Source organism: Lichenostomus cassidix, chromosome 6 (genome assembly GCF_008360975.1).
Source record: "Lichenostomus cassidix isolate B80296 chromosome 6, HeHo_3.0, whole genome shotgun sequence".
Taxonomy (NCBI): Eukaryota; Metazoa; Chordata; class Aves; order Passeriformes; family Meliphagidae; genus Lichenostomus; species Lichenostomus cassidix.
This window is the reverse complement of record NC_139487.1, coordinates 25,661,055-25,675,144: the sequence shown is the minus strand read 5'-3', so window position 1 is coordinate 25,675,144 and position 14,090 is coordinate 25,661,055. Positions and strand designations below refer to the sequence as shown.

Sequence of the window (14,090 nt, the reverse complement as noted above, 5' to 3'; positions counted from 1 at the left end):
TTGATCCTTTTCTTTTCCTCATATAAGTCATTCCTGGAACATTATTTCTGCTAATGTATTTTACTGACTTTCTCACTTTGAAGAGTTATTAACAGCTGTTCACCTATAATCCAAACCTCTCTTTGCCCAGATGAAAAATGGAATTGTAGACTACAGAAATTTTAGGAAAGAATGCATTCTGGCCTCAAGGAACCATGAAGACACACAAAAAATCCATTGAATAGGCTGGAAAAATCAGTGCCTGGCTGCATTGCAGCTGCAGGGCCTGGGAACTCTGATGTTTTGCACAACTAGCAAGGCTAGGCAAAAAGTAATTCCTTCTTTTCTGGCTTGTCCTGAACCAAAAAAGGTGCAGGTCATTCAAGACTTCAGTAAATTCCTGATCCCTTAAAGGAATAGGTGATTTGGTAGAAATAATAAAATTTTCCATCCTGTGGTTCCTTTGGAATAGGTAGACTTGACTATTATTCCCTGCTCACCACAGAGCTATGGAGCAAACCTTGCCCTGAAATAAACACAGTGTTTTTCAGTGCATGTCACACACATGAAGGTAGATACATTAAGCAAAGCCTTTTAAACAAAACTGTAAAATTAAACAAATGTGTCTCAGCTTTACAGACAACTCACTAAATTGACAAAAAGAGCTTTGAAAACTTTCTTTGATGAGATTTTTAGCAATTGCTCTCTCTGCTGCTCTTTGTCGATGTTTCATTCTGTTCTAGAATAATCCATTAAAGTTAGAGGAGGGAAGTGTTGGTTCATTAAACAGCTAAGGAGGTGACAATACTTGGAGTTTTAGCTTCCAAATCACATTTGTGTGTCCATTAAACTGAATGTTGCCAAAGCAAAATAGCAATTGTTATAGAGGGGAAGAACAAACAGGAAAAGATTCTAAGACTTGAAACCACCTTCCAGAGATGCAAGTAACTTTCTTTGTCTCCTGAACACTGGTCTGGGAAGGATCTCCACCTGGGCTAACTTGATATTGTATTTCAATTGCTTTGCTTGTAAATACAACCCTGACAGAAGAGAAAAGCATTAAGCACTTAAGACACTGTGAAATTTACCGATTGATTTGCTCTAATGGATCTCTTTTTTTCAAGAGAAGGTAGAGGAGAGAAAAGCCATTGTTCATAAACTTTTTTAAACTGGTGCAAAGGAATTTCTCGAGTGAGTTTGCTCAATTTAGTGTCTGAGGATTAAGCTTTCTCATTATAGGTACTGCATTGCTTTGTGGGAAGCATCGAGGTGCATGTAGAAAGAATGCAAGATCAGTTCTCACGGTACACCTGAAATGCAAGTATTTGGTTATGTTACAGTACTCAACTCCACAGATATGCTATATTCTCTATTATTTCATGGCTGAAATGGTATGAAGAGAGAGGAATTACATTACTTAAAGGGTCTTTTCCTTAGAAAAGTTTACGGAACTTCCGTATTAATTTATGAAACCATTAAGAGCCATTTCTCTGCAGGTTTGCTTTGTTCCTTCTACCCACCACCAGAAAGCTCCTCAGCAAGGGAATAGCTTGCTAAAATTTGGAATTCACTCAACCAGCTCTTTTTGGTTCTGTTCATTGTCGGAACACGCAACAAAAAAAGAGGAATGTGACACTCCTTCAGTTTGCTCTATGGCAGGAGCCTGCTGGGCTCTCTAGTGCTATTCCCACTAGTGCGCCAGGGTGCAGCACACATGAAGCAAACTATGTATTTCTCCAGGAGTAAATGCTCAGTGTTACACTGGCAAACCATGGGTTTCTCGAAGGTAACAGCACATGCTGCATAACTTCTTTGTAAGCATAGATTACAACACAGAATCAGCAAGTGGATTTTGAGATAGGACTGTTTCTTACATCCCCATAGCCCTTTGCTCAGTTCAGTCATGAAAGGAATTTTTAAAGTGCATGCAATATTACAGCAGTCTACTCCCAAAACTTTTATTGATGCTCTTTGTTGTGGTTCAAACCCTGTCGGCAACAAGCCCCTCACAGCTGCTCACTCACTCCCCCGGCGGGTATGGGGGAGGAATCAGAAGAGCAAAAGAAAAACTCGTGGGTGGAGATAAAGACAGTTTAATAGTGAAAGCAAAAGCTGTGCACCCAAACAAAGCGAAATAAGGAATTCATTCACTACTTCCTATGGGCAGGCAGGTGTTCAGCCACCCCCAGGAGAGTGGGGCTCCATCATGTGGGTACTTTGTAAGACAAACACCATCACTCTGAACATCATCCCTTTTCCTTCCTTCCTCCCTCTTACCCCAGGTGTCTGTGCTCAGCATGACACCTTGTGTTATGGAATATCCCTTTGGTCAGTTGGGGTCAGCTGTCCCCTCCCAACTCCTTGTGCACCCCCAGCCTCCACATTGGTGGGGTGAGGAGCAGAAAAGGCCTTGACTCTGTGTTAGTGCTGATCAGTAATAGCAAAAACATTCCTGTGTTATCAACAGTGAATCACAAATTGAGTGCCATGCCAGCTACTGTGAAAAAGTTAACTCTATCCCAGCCAAACCCAGCACACACATTCTTCTAAAAACATTGACAAACTTATGGTTTTATGTGTTTGTGTACAGCTTGCGAGAATTCAGTGACTTCATTCAGAGAGTTGCCAAACACCTGTTTTTCCTCTAGAAAATAGTGGAAGCTTCAGAAAAGGAGTTTGTCTTTGGAAAAAAAAATTCTCCTCTGCACAATGCAATAAATGCTTCAGTAATGCCAAGTGACACTAAAACTCAATGATTTAGGTGCTTAGAGAATCTTCTCTATGCAGGTGGATCAGCAGGAGGCAAAGCAGCCCTCTAACAGTTTTTGTTCTAACCCTTCTCCCCATTAGTAACAGCTACTTACGCATTTCAGCTTCCAGATATACATAATATTCAAACCCAACACATAAATGAAAGGGTAGTTTAGGCACCTTTCCACAAAGATGAAATTTAAAATTCTCCACTAAAAAAAGTACAAAGCCTCTAATCCTCACCACTAACCTAGGGTTAGTAGAAAAGCTTAGTTAAACACGTGCAGTCATTTTCTTAATCAGCCAGCACTTCAGAAAGACAGATGCTTCTGTTTATGTTGGTCTATTATCAAGTCCTTTGGTGTCTGAATAATTCTTACTCCTATCCTGAAACTTCATTTACATAAATTTCTTCTGTATTATTCTGCCTTTTGTGACAGATAGTACAAGTATTTTTATTTGGTCGGCTGGCTTATCCCTATTAGCCTTGAGAATCACGGTATTTTAGGCATTTCCTGTATCTTTTATCCAACTGTAGTGATCAAAAATTAGGAATAATTACACCACATGTATGAAAATCAAAAGTTATATAAGAACTAATTCTAGTCTAGAAACTTGTGCAGGAAACCCACTGCTGTATCTGTTTTTTATTTACCAAAAGTCGTCTGTTAGAGCTTTCTAGACAGACCTATGCAAACAAGGTAAATCACAGGCTGGCTGAGGCTGCAAGGGACCTCTGGAGGTCATCTGTTCCAGCACTCCACTCAAACAGGGCCAGCTAAATCTGGCTGTGCAGGACCATGTCCAGAATGCTTCTGAATATTGCCAAGCATGAAACCTCTGCACACTCTCTGGACAGCCTGTGCCAGTGCTCAGTCACCCTCCCAGCAGAAGGTTTCCTGATGCATAGACAATCTGCCGTGTTTCAGTCTGTGCCCATGGCCTCTAGTCCTGGCACTGGGCAGCAGTGAAAGCCTCTCCCTCCTCTTTGCACCTTCCCTTCAGGTATTTATACACTGACATTCGCCTGAGCCTTCTCCTCTCCAGGCTGCACAAACCCAGATATCTCAGCCATTCCTCAGGGGAGAGATGCTGCAATCAATCCCTCAGTAGCCTTCGTGGCCCTTTGTTGTGCTCCCTCCAGTGTGTCCACAGCTCCTGTGCTGAGAAGTCCAGAACTGCACACAGCACTGTAGGTGAGGCCTCACCAGTGTGGAACAGAGAGGATGGAGCTACTCAATGCTGCTACTTGTCACATATCTCTAAGTTATATAATACCAGAACAGCTAGGGCAGGAACATGAAAGCTCCAGCTTTGAACTTGTGCATCTGATTTCATCAATATTTTCTAACCACGATATCCTTAAGACAAAAAAAAAAGAGTGAAACTAGGCAGATGTTGTTCCATATATGTAAATTCCATAGGTAACAGTCTTTCATATTTATATTGTTGTGTCTGGTTAAACTAATTAATTACCGCAAATCTCTGTTACTGGTTGAATGAAAGACTGAGGAATCAATTACCATAATTTTGATTTTAATTTCTCTTAATGATGCTGGGCATCACATAGACCAATTGACTCTATTGGCTTCACAGAGACACAAAAAAGGCTTTCCTTCATATCCTTAAGTATATTCCATACAAAGCATCATTGTGACAGTCAAAAACTGAACAAGATTTTGGAAACTTTCATGTCAATAGCAATGATTTCTATTTTGACTATGCTCTCTTGAGCAACAGGATGCTGAGTGGCACTCTTTTCATCTTTCATGGAGAGATTTTTCAATAATGTTCTAGTGAAAGTGTGAAAAAATGCAAAAACTTCATTAAGAAAATAACTTAATCTTGAGAGGATGACTTTTTTTTCTGTTCTCCACATCCCATGCTTTTATTTTATTTTACTTACTAAAAAAACAATCCACAGCCACTCTTAAGTAAAGCAGTAAATCATGAGAGATGTGCAAAATTTAGCTGAGGCTAGATTTGGACAAATTACTCAAGCCTGCTTTCAGATTGACCCTCTTATTACAATATCAGTGCTCACTGTGTATCTGTTCTAGCAAAAATCTCACTGGGCATCCAGCTTCCTAGCAATTTTTTCTCCTTCCACTGAGTGGCTATTTAAGAAACACAAATAACAATAGAACTCCAATCCATTTCTGTCTATTCTTTGAATCATGAGTAAAGTGAAATAAATATACAAAAGAGTGACTAGGCTGCACATCAGCAAGATTACACAGTGCAAGACTGATATCTATGTTCCTTAGCCAGTATTTGTGAAGTACTCCAAAACAATTAATCCTAAAGAAAAGGCTTCCAATCTCCCTAAAGTCAAGCACTTTCTTCTACTAATAGATTATCAAAACCAGAATATGGGCTGTAGCTCATCAATTAACTACTAGCAATGCTAATCTGGTAAAGAACTTGCAAGTCTTGTTGCACTGACAGGCTTATGTCATGATTAAGGGATAGAACAAGAACTAACTTCAGCTATTACTATCAGGACCAAGTGGGTGTTTTGTGCCCAAAACTTAACTGAGTCAACCCCATTTTCTCTTTCATCTTTCAGAGAGCTCGGGATGCACCATCACTAGCCTGCTTCACAATCCTCACTATAAGTAGTGGTATTCCACAACATAACAAAGGATTCTTGAAATATTTCAGCTTAAGCACTAACAAGCATGTTGAATATATTAGTTGTACTCTGTTATAGAAACTAATACAAACTTATGTGTCTCTATTGAGAACCATTAGAGCATCATAACATAACACACATTTCTATATTCACAGTATAGAGTACATTCTAGAATCTTCTTGTTTAAAAGGTACATTGTCACATGGCTCACCAGCCTTCATATTCCACCAGTGCCTAACACTGCCTTCTGTTTATCTCTACATACAGTACAGAAAATATAAAAGAAGCAAATTCCTTCCAGCCTCCAGCTTTAAAAACTAATTCACATTAAAATATGACACTGACTTGTAGTGGAATAAGCCAGGTGAAACAAACTGCTCTAGCCAGGCTTTGACAGACAGCTTCAATCAGCCTACTTATCCTCCATGTGGAAGGTGTAATCCAGGCTGCTGCCAGCTGCTTCCCTAAAAGGTTCTTCCTCATTCTGTACATCAGTATTGCTACAGCAACAACTCATTCAGCAGAAGTCCTCTGTGAAACATGTTGAAGACAGATAAGGATATGGGAAATGTGCTTCTTGCCTTTATTTGTACCATCCTGTTCCTTCTCAAAATCCTGGTAGCACAGAATAACTGCTGTTGTAGTCTGACACTCAGGCAGAGGCAGCAGAGCTGACTTTGGATCACCAGCAAAAATTCTACCCCAGCTTGCAACAGCTGGAGATGGCACAGATCCACTCTGTCTGGGAGCAACATGCTAGGTAAGAGTAAGATCACACAGGAGCCTGTGTTTGCCAAAATAGGCAAGGCTTGTTTTGATCAAAAGGAAGATGGCACCAAACCCCTAACAGTCCTAAGGAACACACAAACCTTTGTTTTTGTTGTGGGGTTTTCTTTGTTTGGTTTTTTGTTGTTGTTGTCATATCACACAATCTTTTCTGCTACGATGTTTTATTTAAAGGAAAAAAGCCAAACAACCCCTCACCAAAAAAACCCCCAAACAGAAAACCAAACCAAACAAAAAAATACACTCAAAAAACCCCTCCCAGCATATAAAATGCATACTGTGTAAACCACAGTGCCTGTAAATGTATGCTACAATACAAGAGAGATCACAGGTCGGTGTAAGGAAGTCCAACAGAGCCTGCTAAAGGTTCATGTCAGTACTCAGAATTACTCAGAGAAAGCCCAGACACTCCATAATGACACCCTCCCATTTCCACAATACTACTTGATATATCTTTCTTCTCTCTGCAGTCATTCTCTGACGTGTTGTCTGCAACTGTCTTCTCTTAAACACATGTAAACATGACATATATATATATATATATATATAAAGTTGTTAAAGATGTAAGCACCAGTGAGGGATGACATCCTATCAGGGCTCATCGCTGTGACATACTGGGGGACATCCATCTCACCTAACTGCCAGCGGCGTAGATCCTATGGCAGTGCTCATCACTGCAGAACCCTCTGTGGTTAATGAGGAGAAACAGGCTTTTTTTTTGGTGATTCATTAAGGAGTTAATGATGGTGATTTACATACCCTAAACTCACCCATTTCTTTCATCTCAGTATACAAATTGTAAACTTTGCAGGACAGTGTCTCTTTTGTACAATGCCATGCACAAAAGGGCTTTTTGACATGGTGGTAGTAAATAATAATGATGAAGAATGTCAGCTCCAGTAACAAGGAGGCAGTGACAAGCCATACTGACAACCTGGATAAAAATACCACTAAATCAGAAGACTACTTCCTTGCAGCAATGAGTCAAAACTAACTGGGTGTTCTCTGCTGAACTTTTATGGAGATCAAACTGTGCTGAAAGACACCATGTGAGTCAGGCAATAATTCCTCCAAATATACTTTGTTTCTTCCCCTTGACTTCACAGGGATGCACAGCTAGTGCAAATTCCTTATATTAACGGGACTATTTCCATTTCTGAGTTCTGATTTAAACTTTTTTCTTTTTGCAATCTTGCTTGAAAGGGTTTTTCTAAACCCTACCACACTTAATCTGTGAGGGATCTGTGAAACCTCCCATGTTTTTTTGATATGCACAGTGCAACTCTGGACATCCTTAACTCTATCTCCTTAACAGCCTCGCTAACAATTCTATAATTTTATTTCTTCAATCATAATAATTTTCTTCTCAAAAAACATTTATGGATTCACCTATTTTTTTCCCCCGAGTAATTTCTGATTGTTTGTATGAATTTTTATTCTGCTTCAGAATTTTCTTCCCTTAGAGACAAAGAAACCTGAACACAGCTTTACTGACTTTGTAGTATTTGATTTTGCATTTTAATCTTCCCTTTTTTCTTGACAGATTTTTTTTTTCTGGTTTTAGCAAAAATATCTCTTCAAAAGATTTTTTCCCCAACATTACAATTTTCTCAGTACTTGCAAATAAGCTGAAGCACTTAAAGAATGAAGAGGTTTTTTGAAGAAATGTAAAAATTTATCCTGTTAGTAATTATCATCTTCCATTAATGAAATATTTAAGAGCTCTAATATACAGCTTTAGATGCAATAATCTATAAAATCCTTAGATGGCATAAATTTGCTTAATGCCGCTGAAATAAATGAACCTGCACCATTTTCCACCAGCAAAATCTTGGGACTTAAATTTTTTACAATGAAGAGTGCTGGTCAACAGCAACAGTTGTTGGAATTAAAGATTCTCTGCACCAGTTCTCCATGGTATCAGAACACAATCAGCAACTCTAAAGCAATGTAAAAAGCAGAATCTATAATAATTGTCAGGGCATTGCCCTTTTACATTATTCATACCAATATCAAAGGGTAGAGTCTAACAAAAAAAAACAAAAAACCCAAAACCTAAAGATTATCACTGTAAAACTGTGTCTCATATATCCTCTTTCAGCTCTTTCCCATTTTTCATGAATGGAATATCACATAATCTTTTAAAATATGTTCAGGGAAATAATAACATAGTTGACTCATATTCTGAAATACACATTTAGTGGCTGTACCTTGTCATAATCCTAAAGACTATAAGTGATTGGTCTTCAAGAAAACTCATTCCTCTGACTAATTCTTAGCATTGACAAACCAGTGGGCTTCTTTTTCTAGATCAGTTCTGAGGTTTATTCTTGTTCCTTTTGATATTCTTGAAAACAAAATGCAACATTGTTTTCGTGGAACTTTGGTGTTTTCTGTGTTACAGAGAGGGATGCATTGGTACAAAATCAAATTTCCCAAGAAGGTAAATCACTGTTCTCCATTCCAATGCATCTTGCATTTACAAATACTGTATGTTCTAAGGTAGTAATGAAGTACGTGATGTATAGGGAGGGCTTTTTTTTGCCTTGTTTGGGCAGGGGTGGTGGGAGGGGATGGATGACAGCAGAGTGTGTGGGGAGGTGTGTCGTTTTCCTGCCATCTGGAATGTCAATTGGTTCTATTTTTTGTTCTATTTCATATCCATAGAGCTTTGTTGTGTTTCACCTGTGGAAGTATACACTGTCTAGGGTTCCACTGATGTTTTCTCTCTCTTCTTTTCCTCACTTGTCCAGTCTTCACCAGTTTCCTAAATGTACCACCTCCTACAGTGTAGAACAGAAGTTCTCCCTGCTCTCTTCATTTTATGCCAGAATTATCACCAGCAGCTTTCTGTTGTTCATCTTATTTGTTCCAAGACTTACTAATCACAGCCAGGATATTCTGCTGTCAAGTCACTGGATTCCCTCCTAGCTCTTAAATTTCTCACCTGGACTGTGCACACACCCACAAGAGACTCGCCTCACTGTGTTGAGCGAACATACAATGTTTTTGCTGACTTCATGTTATTGTCCAACTGATCTCAAAAAAAAATTTTGCCTACTTTCCTGTTTTGAGGACTATAACAAATGTACATAACGTCACACAGGAACTTCCAATAGAGATATTTGGGTCAGGTTTGCAATGCAGAAAGAACAAGCAAACTGTTAGAGAAGCACAGAAGATTCAAGTCTTTCTTATTGCATTAGGAAGAAATCCTTTACTGTGTGGTTGGTAAAGGACTGGAGCAGGCTGCCTAGAGAGCTTGTGGATGCCTCATCCCTGGGAGTGTTCCAAGGCCAGGCTGGACAGAGCTTTGAGGAACCTGGTCAAGTGGGAGGTGTCCCTGCCCTCCAGGGGGAAGGAAGGGGTATCACTGGATGATCTTTAAGGTCCCTTCTAACCCAAACCATTCTATGATTGTAACTGCTCTACCTGCCTGCCTTCTACAAGTGTATTTATATCCACCTTCCAGGTGGCCTTTCAGTCAAGGAATACCACTTTGAGCCTGTTTTGTATGGGTGCAGTCAGAGGGCTGGGTAATGAATCAAATCAAGGCTCAAGCTGTATCTAGCGCATTCATAGCCTGGGACTGAAAGCAGCAGTGAGACCTCCTGCAGTGATACATTACACCTATCAAAGTCTACTGTATCCTGTATTCCATCAGATGTTCAGTTACAAACTATTCCCCTGGACTTTCTAAAGAGCAGGGGGGATTAAAAAATGTAATCACAGAATGACCTGAACACGCTGCACATACTGGGTTCCACTCACTCCCCTCCTTCCTGATCTGATAAGACCTAGAATTCTTTGAAGTTCTGATGAATTTTAAACCCACTAAAGCTTTCTGGAAAGCTTTAACACTGACCAACACATGCCCTGGGCACCAATTAAGATAGGGCATTTTGCATACTTTATTTTGCTTTCAGAAATGTGACTACACATACAGAAAACCCCAGGCAGTGCCTGTCTGCCTGGGACTTGATTATTCACCAATATCAATAGGAGAATTGTAAACTTCAAGGTTCCTTTAAAATTATGCAGCCTTCCCTGAGGAAACTTGGGAAAGTGTCACCAGTTTCAGGGACTAGAAAGTCCAGGATATCCTAGTGCTAAGATAAAGCCTGAAGTGGTTTCCTAGGGGCTCATAACAAAGATGCTCCCAATTCTGCATAGCGTCCTCAAGCAGAGGTGACTCTGAATTGACAGATAAAGCAGCACTCCAAGGCTGTAACATCTTTCACATTAAGATGCACTGATGAGCAGGTGGAGCAGAAGACCCAAAGCACAACCCACTGCGTTTACCCACCAAGCACTGCAGAATTTGAATCCAGTCAAACCTCCTACAAAATGGTATCTAATCCTAGATCACAGAGCATCAGTGAATTTTAAATGCTAATATTTTGCCAGCATGGAGCTGATAAAACAGGCATATTTTAATGAAATGGATGCTGTAATGTTCACACGTAAGAGGACTTGTTATTCCTTTTTTCTCAGAGTTTCGCACACAAAGGATTTTAATACATATGCATAATGCTCTCCATATTCAACTTCTAGCCAAAACATACTTTAAAAAATTCAATACATGTATTTTATTCAAGTGATCTACTCCAGATAATAGAACTGAGGCCAGGAATAGTCTAATTTCCCGTTTTAAAGTGTTATTAGTATTTCTGAACTACCTCAGATAATACATTAAGCAACATTCTAAACAACAATTCAGTTGTAAAATTTTATCTTAAATACATGCACAACTTGGTTTTGGAGGAAAATTGCTTTGGGGGAAGCAAAGAATTTTATCCATAGGAGCCCAGTGAATGGTACAGCTACAGTACAGTGGTAAGGAAATGAGGCAAAACCAGTTTTATAATTTTTTCCTATAAACTTACAAGAAAAATTACCAACCACCACACAACTTGCTTTGATACCATAAATATGTACACATTTGGGCTCTCTTTGACTTTGCAAAGCCTCTGAACTAAAGGTAGTGCAGCCCTTGAAAACAGATGAGAATCAAGCAGTACTTAGTAAGACAGAGAGAATTGTGTTAGGAGTTTGCATTTTTTGTTTCTAAATTTTCAGCCAGAAGTAAATGCATTAGATAGAAAATAATGAGTTGTTATTGCTTCACTTCAAATTCAATGTTGATATTAATTCAACCCTTTTTCAGCAGTAAAGTTGGAATACATCATTACTAGAGACCCCCTTGCAATGTAACTGCTCTGCCAGTCTAATTTACTGCATTTTAATAAATGCTGATATTTTTCCCCAGGTCAATGTATTTAACTGAAATTGTTAGATTGCACATTTTATACTGAAGAGACAGATAAAAATCAAAAAGAATGCAAAATTTTATACCTTGTGTTTCTGTAGTCCAGGCAATTTTCTCCTTAATTCTTGGAAAACTATTTTCTACTCATTATCATGTCAGTTTTTCCCCTGCCCAGTACTGCTGTGGTTCTGATTACCCTACCACATTTCTTTGATGCTGTCTATTTCTAAAGAATTTTAAAGATATGTGCCCATATTGCTAAAAAAGGACAACTATGCTAACTTTAAGCATCAGACTTAAATACCCAAGTTACTAAAAAAAATGATGGAGCTTACAAAACCAGAGTATTCTAAATTAATGGTGTAAGGCATCAGCGAGTAAGCCAGGGCCAGAAGCAGGAATAGGAACACCTATCCCCTCTCTACAAGAGCCTTAGCAATCAGGTTCCTTTGAAACAGCCAGCCACATTTTCTGCCAAAGATAGCACTGGGATATGAAATACAGTCAAAAGCAAGAAATGTTATCACACTGCCTCTTCCTCCGATGGTACTACAGCCAGAACATGTGGGTAGTTATCTGGAGCTGGGTGAATTGTTCCAGCAGCTTGGTATTAGCCTTTAACTAGGTGAATATCAAACATATTCAGAAAAGTACACTCTTTCCTTGAGCTAAAGAGCACACAAATGAGTGGTTACAAGACCACAACTGTTTGGACAGGGAATCTTGTTCAGACCAAACACTCCTTTGGTTGTCCAACTTCTACCCAGCCTATTTCCCTACAGAAGTACAAAGTACAAGGCCAGTCTCAACTGCTGCCTCAATAAGAATTCCAGAATCCTCCTGTCCTCAGGAGGAACAATCTGTCTGTTAGCACATCTCAGCAACTTGAATGCACCAGCAGGCTCTGCAAGTTCTCTGAAGGGTTCAGCCATGTCTGCTATGGATCAGATTGTTGAAAAAAACACTGAGAAAGAGCTCTGCAAGAAGTGGCTGTGAGAAATCCGGTCTGGAAAGGTCCTTTCCCTGTGACTCATGAGGTACTGGGAGCAAATGTTCACTTGGTCATATCATGTAGCCTGTAAGGGAGAACTTTGACATACATATGTACCTGGATCCAATTCTGCTAATATAGGATGAAGTGAATTATGTGAGACTAGAATATGAGCTTGTGAGGTGCACTTCTGTTTTTAGCAGTTCTTTACTCCTTTTAAAAACTCCATTCACTTTCTCGAAGTTCCACAGAACATTTTGCCATTACCCAGTACATTTTGTACTGCCAAAGCACTATATTAATTGCTTTGCAAGCACAAAGGTCAACTGAGGACTGGGCTCCCAAAAGTAAGTTCATTTTATTTCTTTAAAATGTAATAATACGATTGGAAATTTTCCTTTGTAAATTTAATCTTAACAGACTTCTTACAGCATATTCCTCATGAATTAATATTAACTGTTGCTCTGAGCTGCTCCAGACATCAGACAAGCTGTTTTCATTCTGTTCTGAGTCTAAAGGACTAGGGAAAGCTGTGATTTACAGTGTTCAGCTGCACTGAAACCATTACTCTGCAGAATGTATCCATCTACACTGTTTCTGCTAATATTTGTTTGTGCTGCAAAAGTAACAAATGAATTCTATCCTCATTGTGAGTCTCTCTGCTGTTACCTTCTGTCCTCAACTCTGGACACTACTGTCCTCAAACTTGCTTTTCAGAACTGCTTTCATTTTTTACCTCATTAAACTTGTTGGATATGGCAGCACCAGTATGAAAAAAATAATAATAGGAGCTCCCATACAAGCTACCAACAACTGCAATAAAGAAAAAGAAGTCCAGATACACAGCAACATTCTGGTGTTAGCTTCTGTACAAACATAAACAAGGGAAGCATAAATTCCACAGCAACTGAAGAATTAAACTATCCTGGGGCTACATGACAGTGAAGACTATTCAGATATCAAATGAAGATTTCCATGAAAACATGAACTGCAAGAAAAGTTCTCATCACATTTTCTGTTGTAAGAAAAGTATTCTGCAAAGTTGTGAGCCAGTGAAGCCTGAACGCTGACGTAAAGAGGTTTATTGATCTAAGTGAAGCATGAAGATTCATTAATACACTCCTCATAGAATATTTGTGTTTTAAAACAAATGCCTCAATGAGTTTCCCTTAGAGACAGAGAATTGCATTCATGAAAGCTACATGATGTAGGGGATTGAATTTGCCTAGGTTTTCCATGATTTTTGCCATTTTGTCAGCCATATCCTTTTGGTATCTACATCTTCAAGTGTTCATGAAAATAACTTGTCAGGTGAACTCTCCCTTTGCTTGCAGTGTTTATGGGTGGGAGGGTTTTATATGAAAGGAAAGAAAATCCCTTACAGCAGCATCATGTTTTCCTTTAGGCTCTAGGTGTAACACCCCTGTTTCGCCATACTGCTTCCTCACTTAAAAACATATCAGAAACTTTATAAGTTATTTCAGTCATTCATAGCTTCTACAGTATAGTCATGCTTACAAACTTTATAAAACTGCTGTGATCTGACTGCAGAATACATTTTTGATTAATCAGACCCAAGGTTTTAATAATGAAACAGCAGGTGGGGTAACTACAAAATTAAAACTCTAAACAGCCTCCCAGTAATACAGTCATAAATATAAAAGGATTGAAAACAGCTC

The 14,090-nt window shown here is 39.1% G+C and overlaps 1 long non-coding RNA gene across 6 annotated transcripts in view; it reads right to left on the bottom strand.

The window, feature by feature from the left end:
* LOC146435507 (uncharacterized) overlaps positions 1–14,090 on the bottom strand; it is a 241,431-nt gene that overhangs the window by 205,894 nt on the left and 21,447 nt on the right. The window lies entirely within an intron of this gene.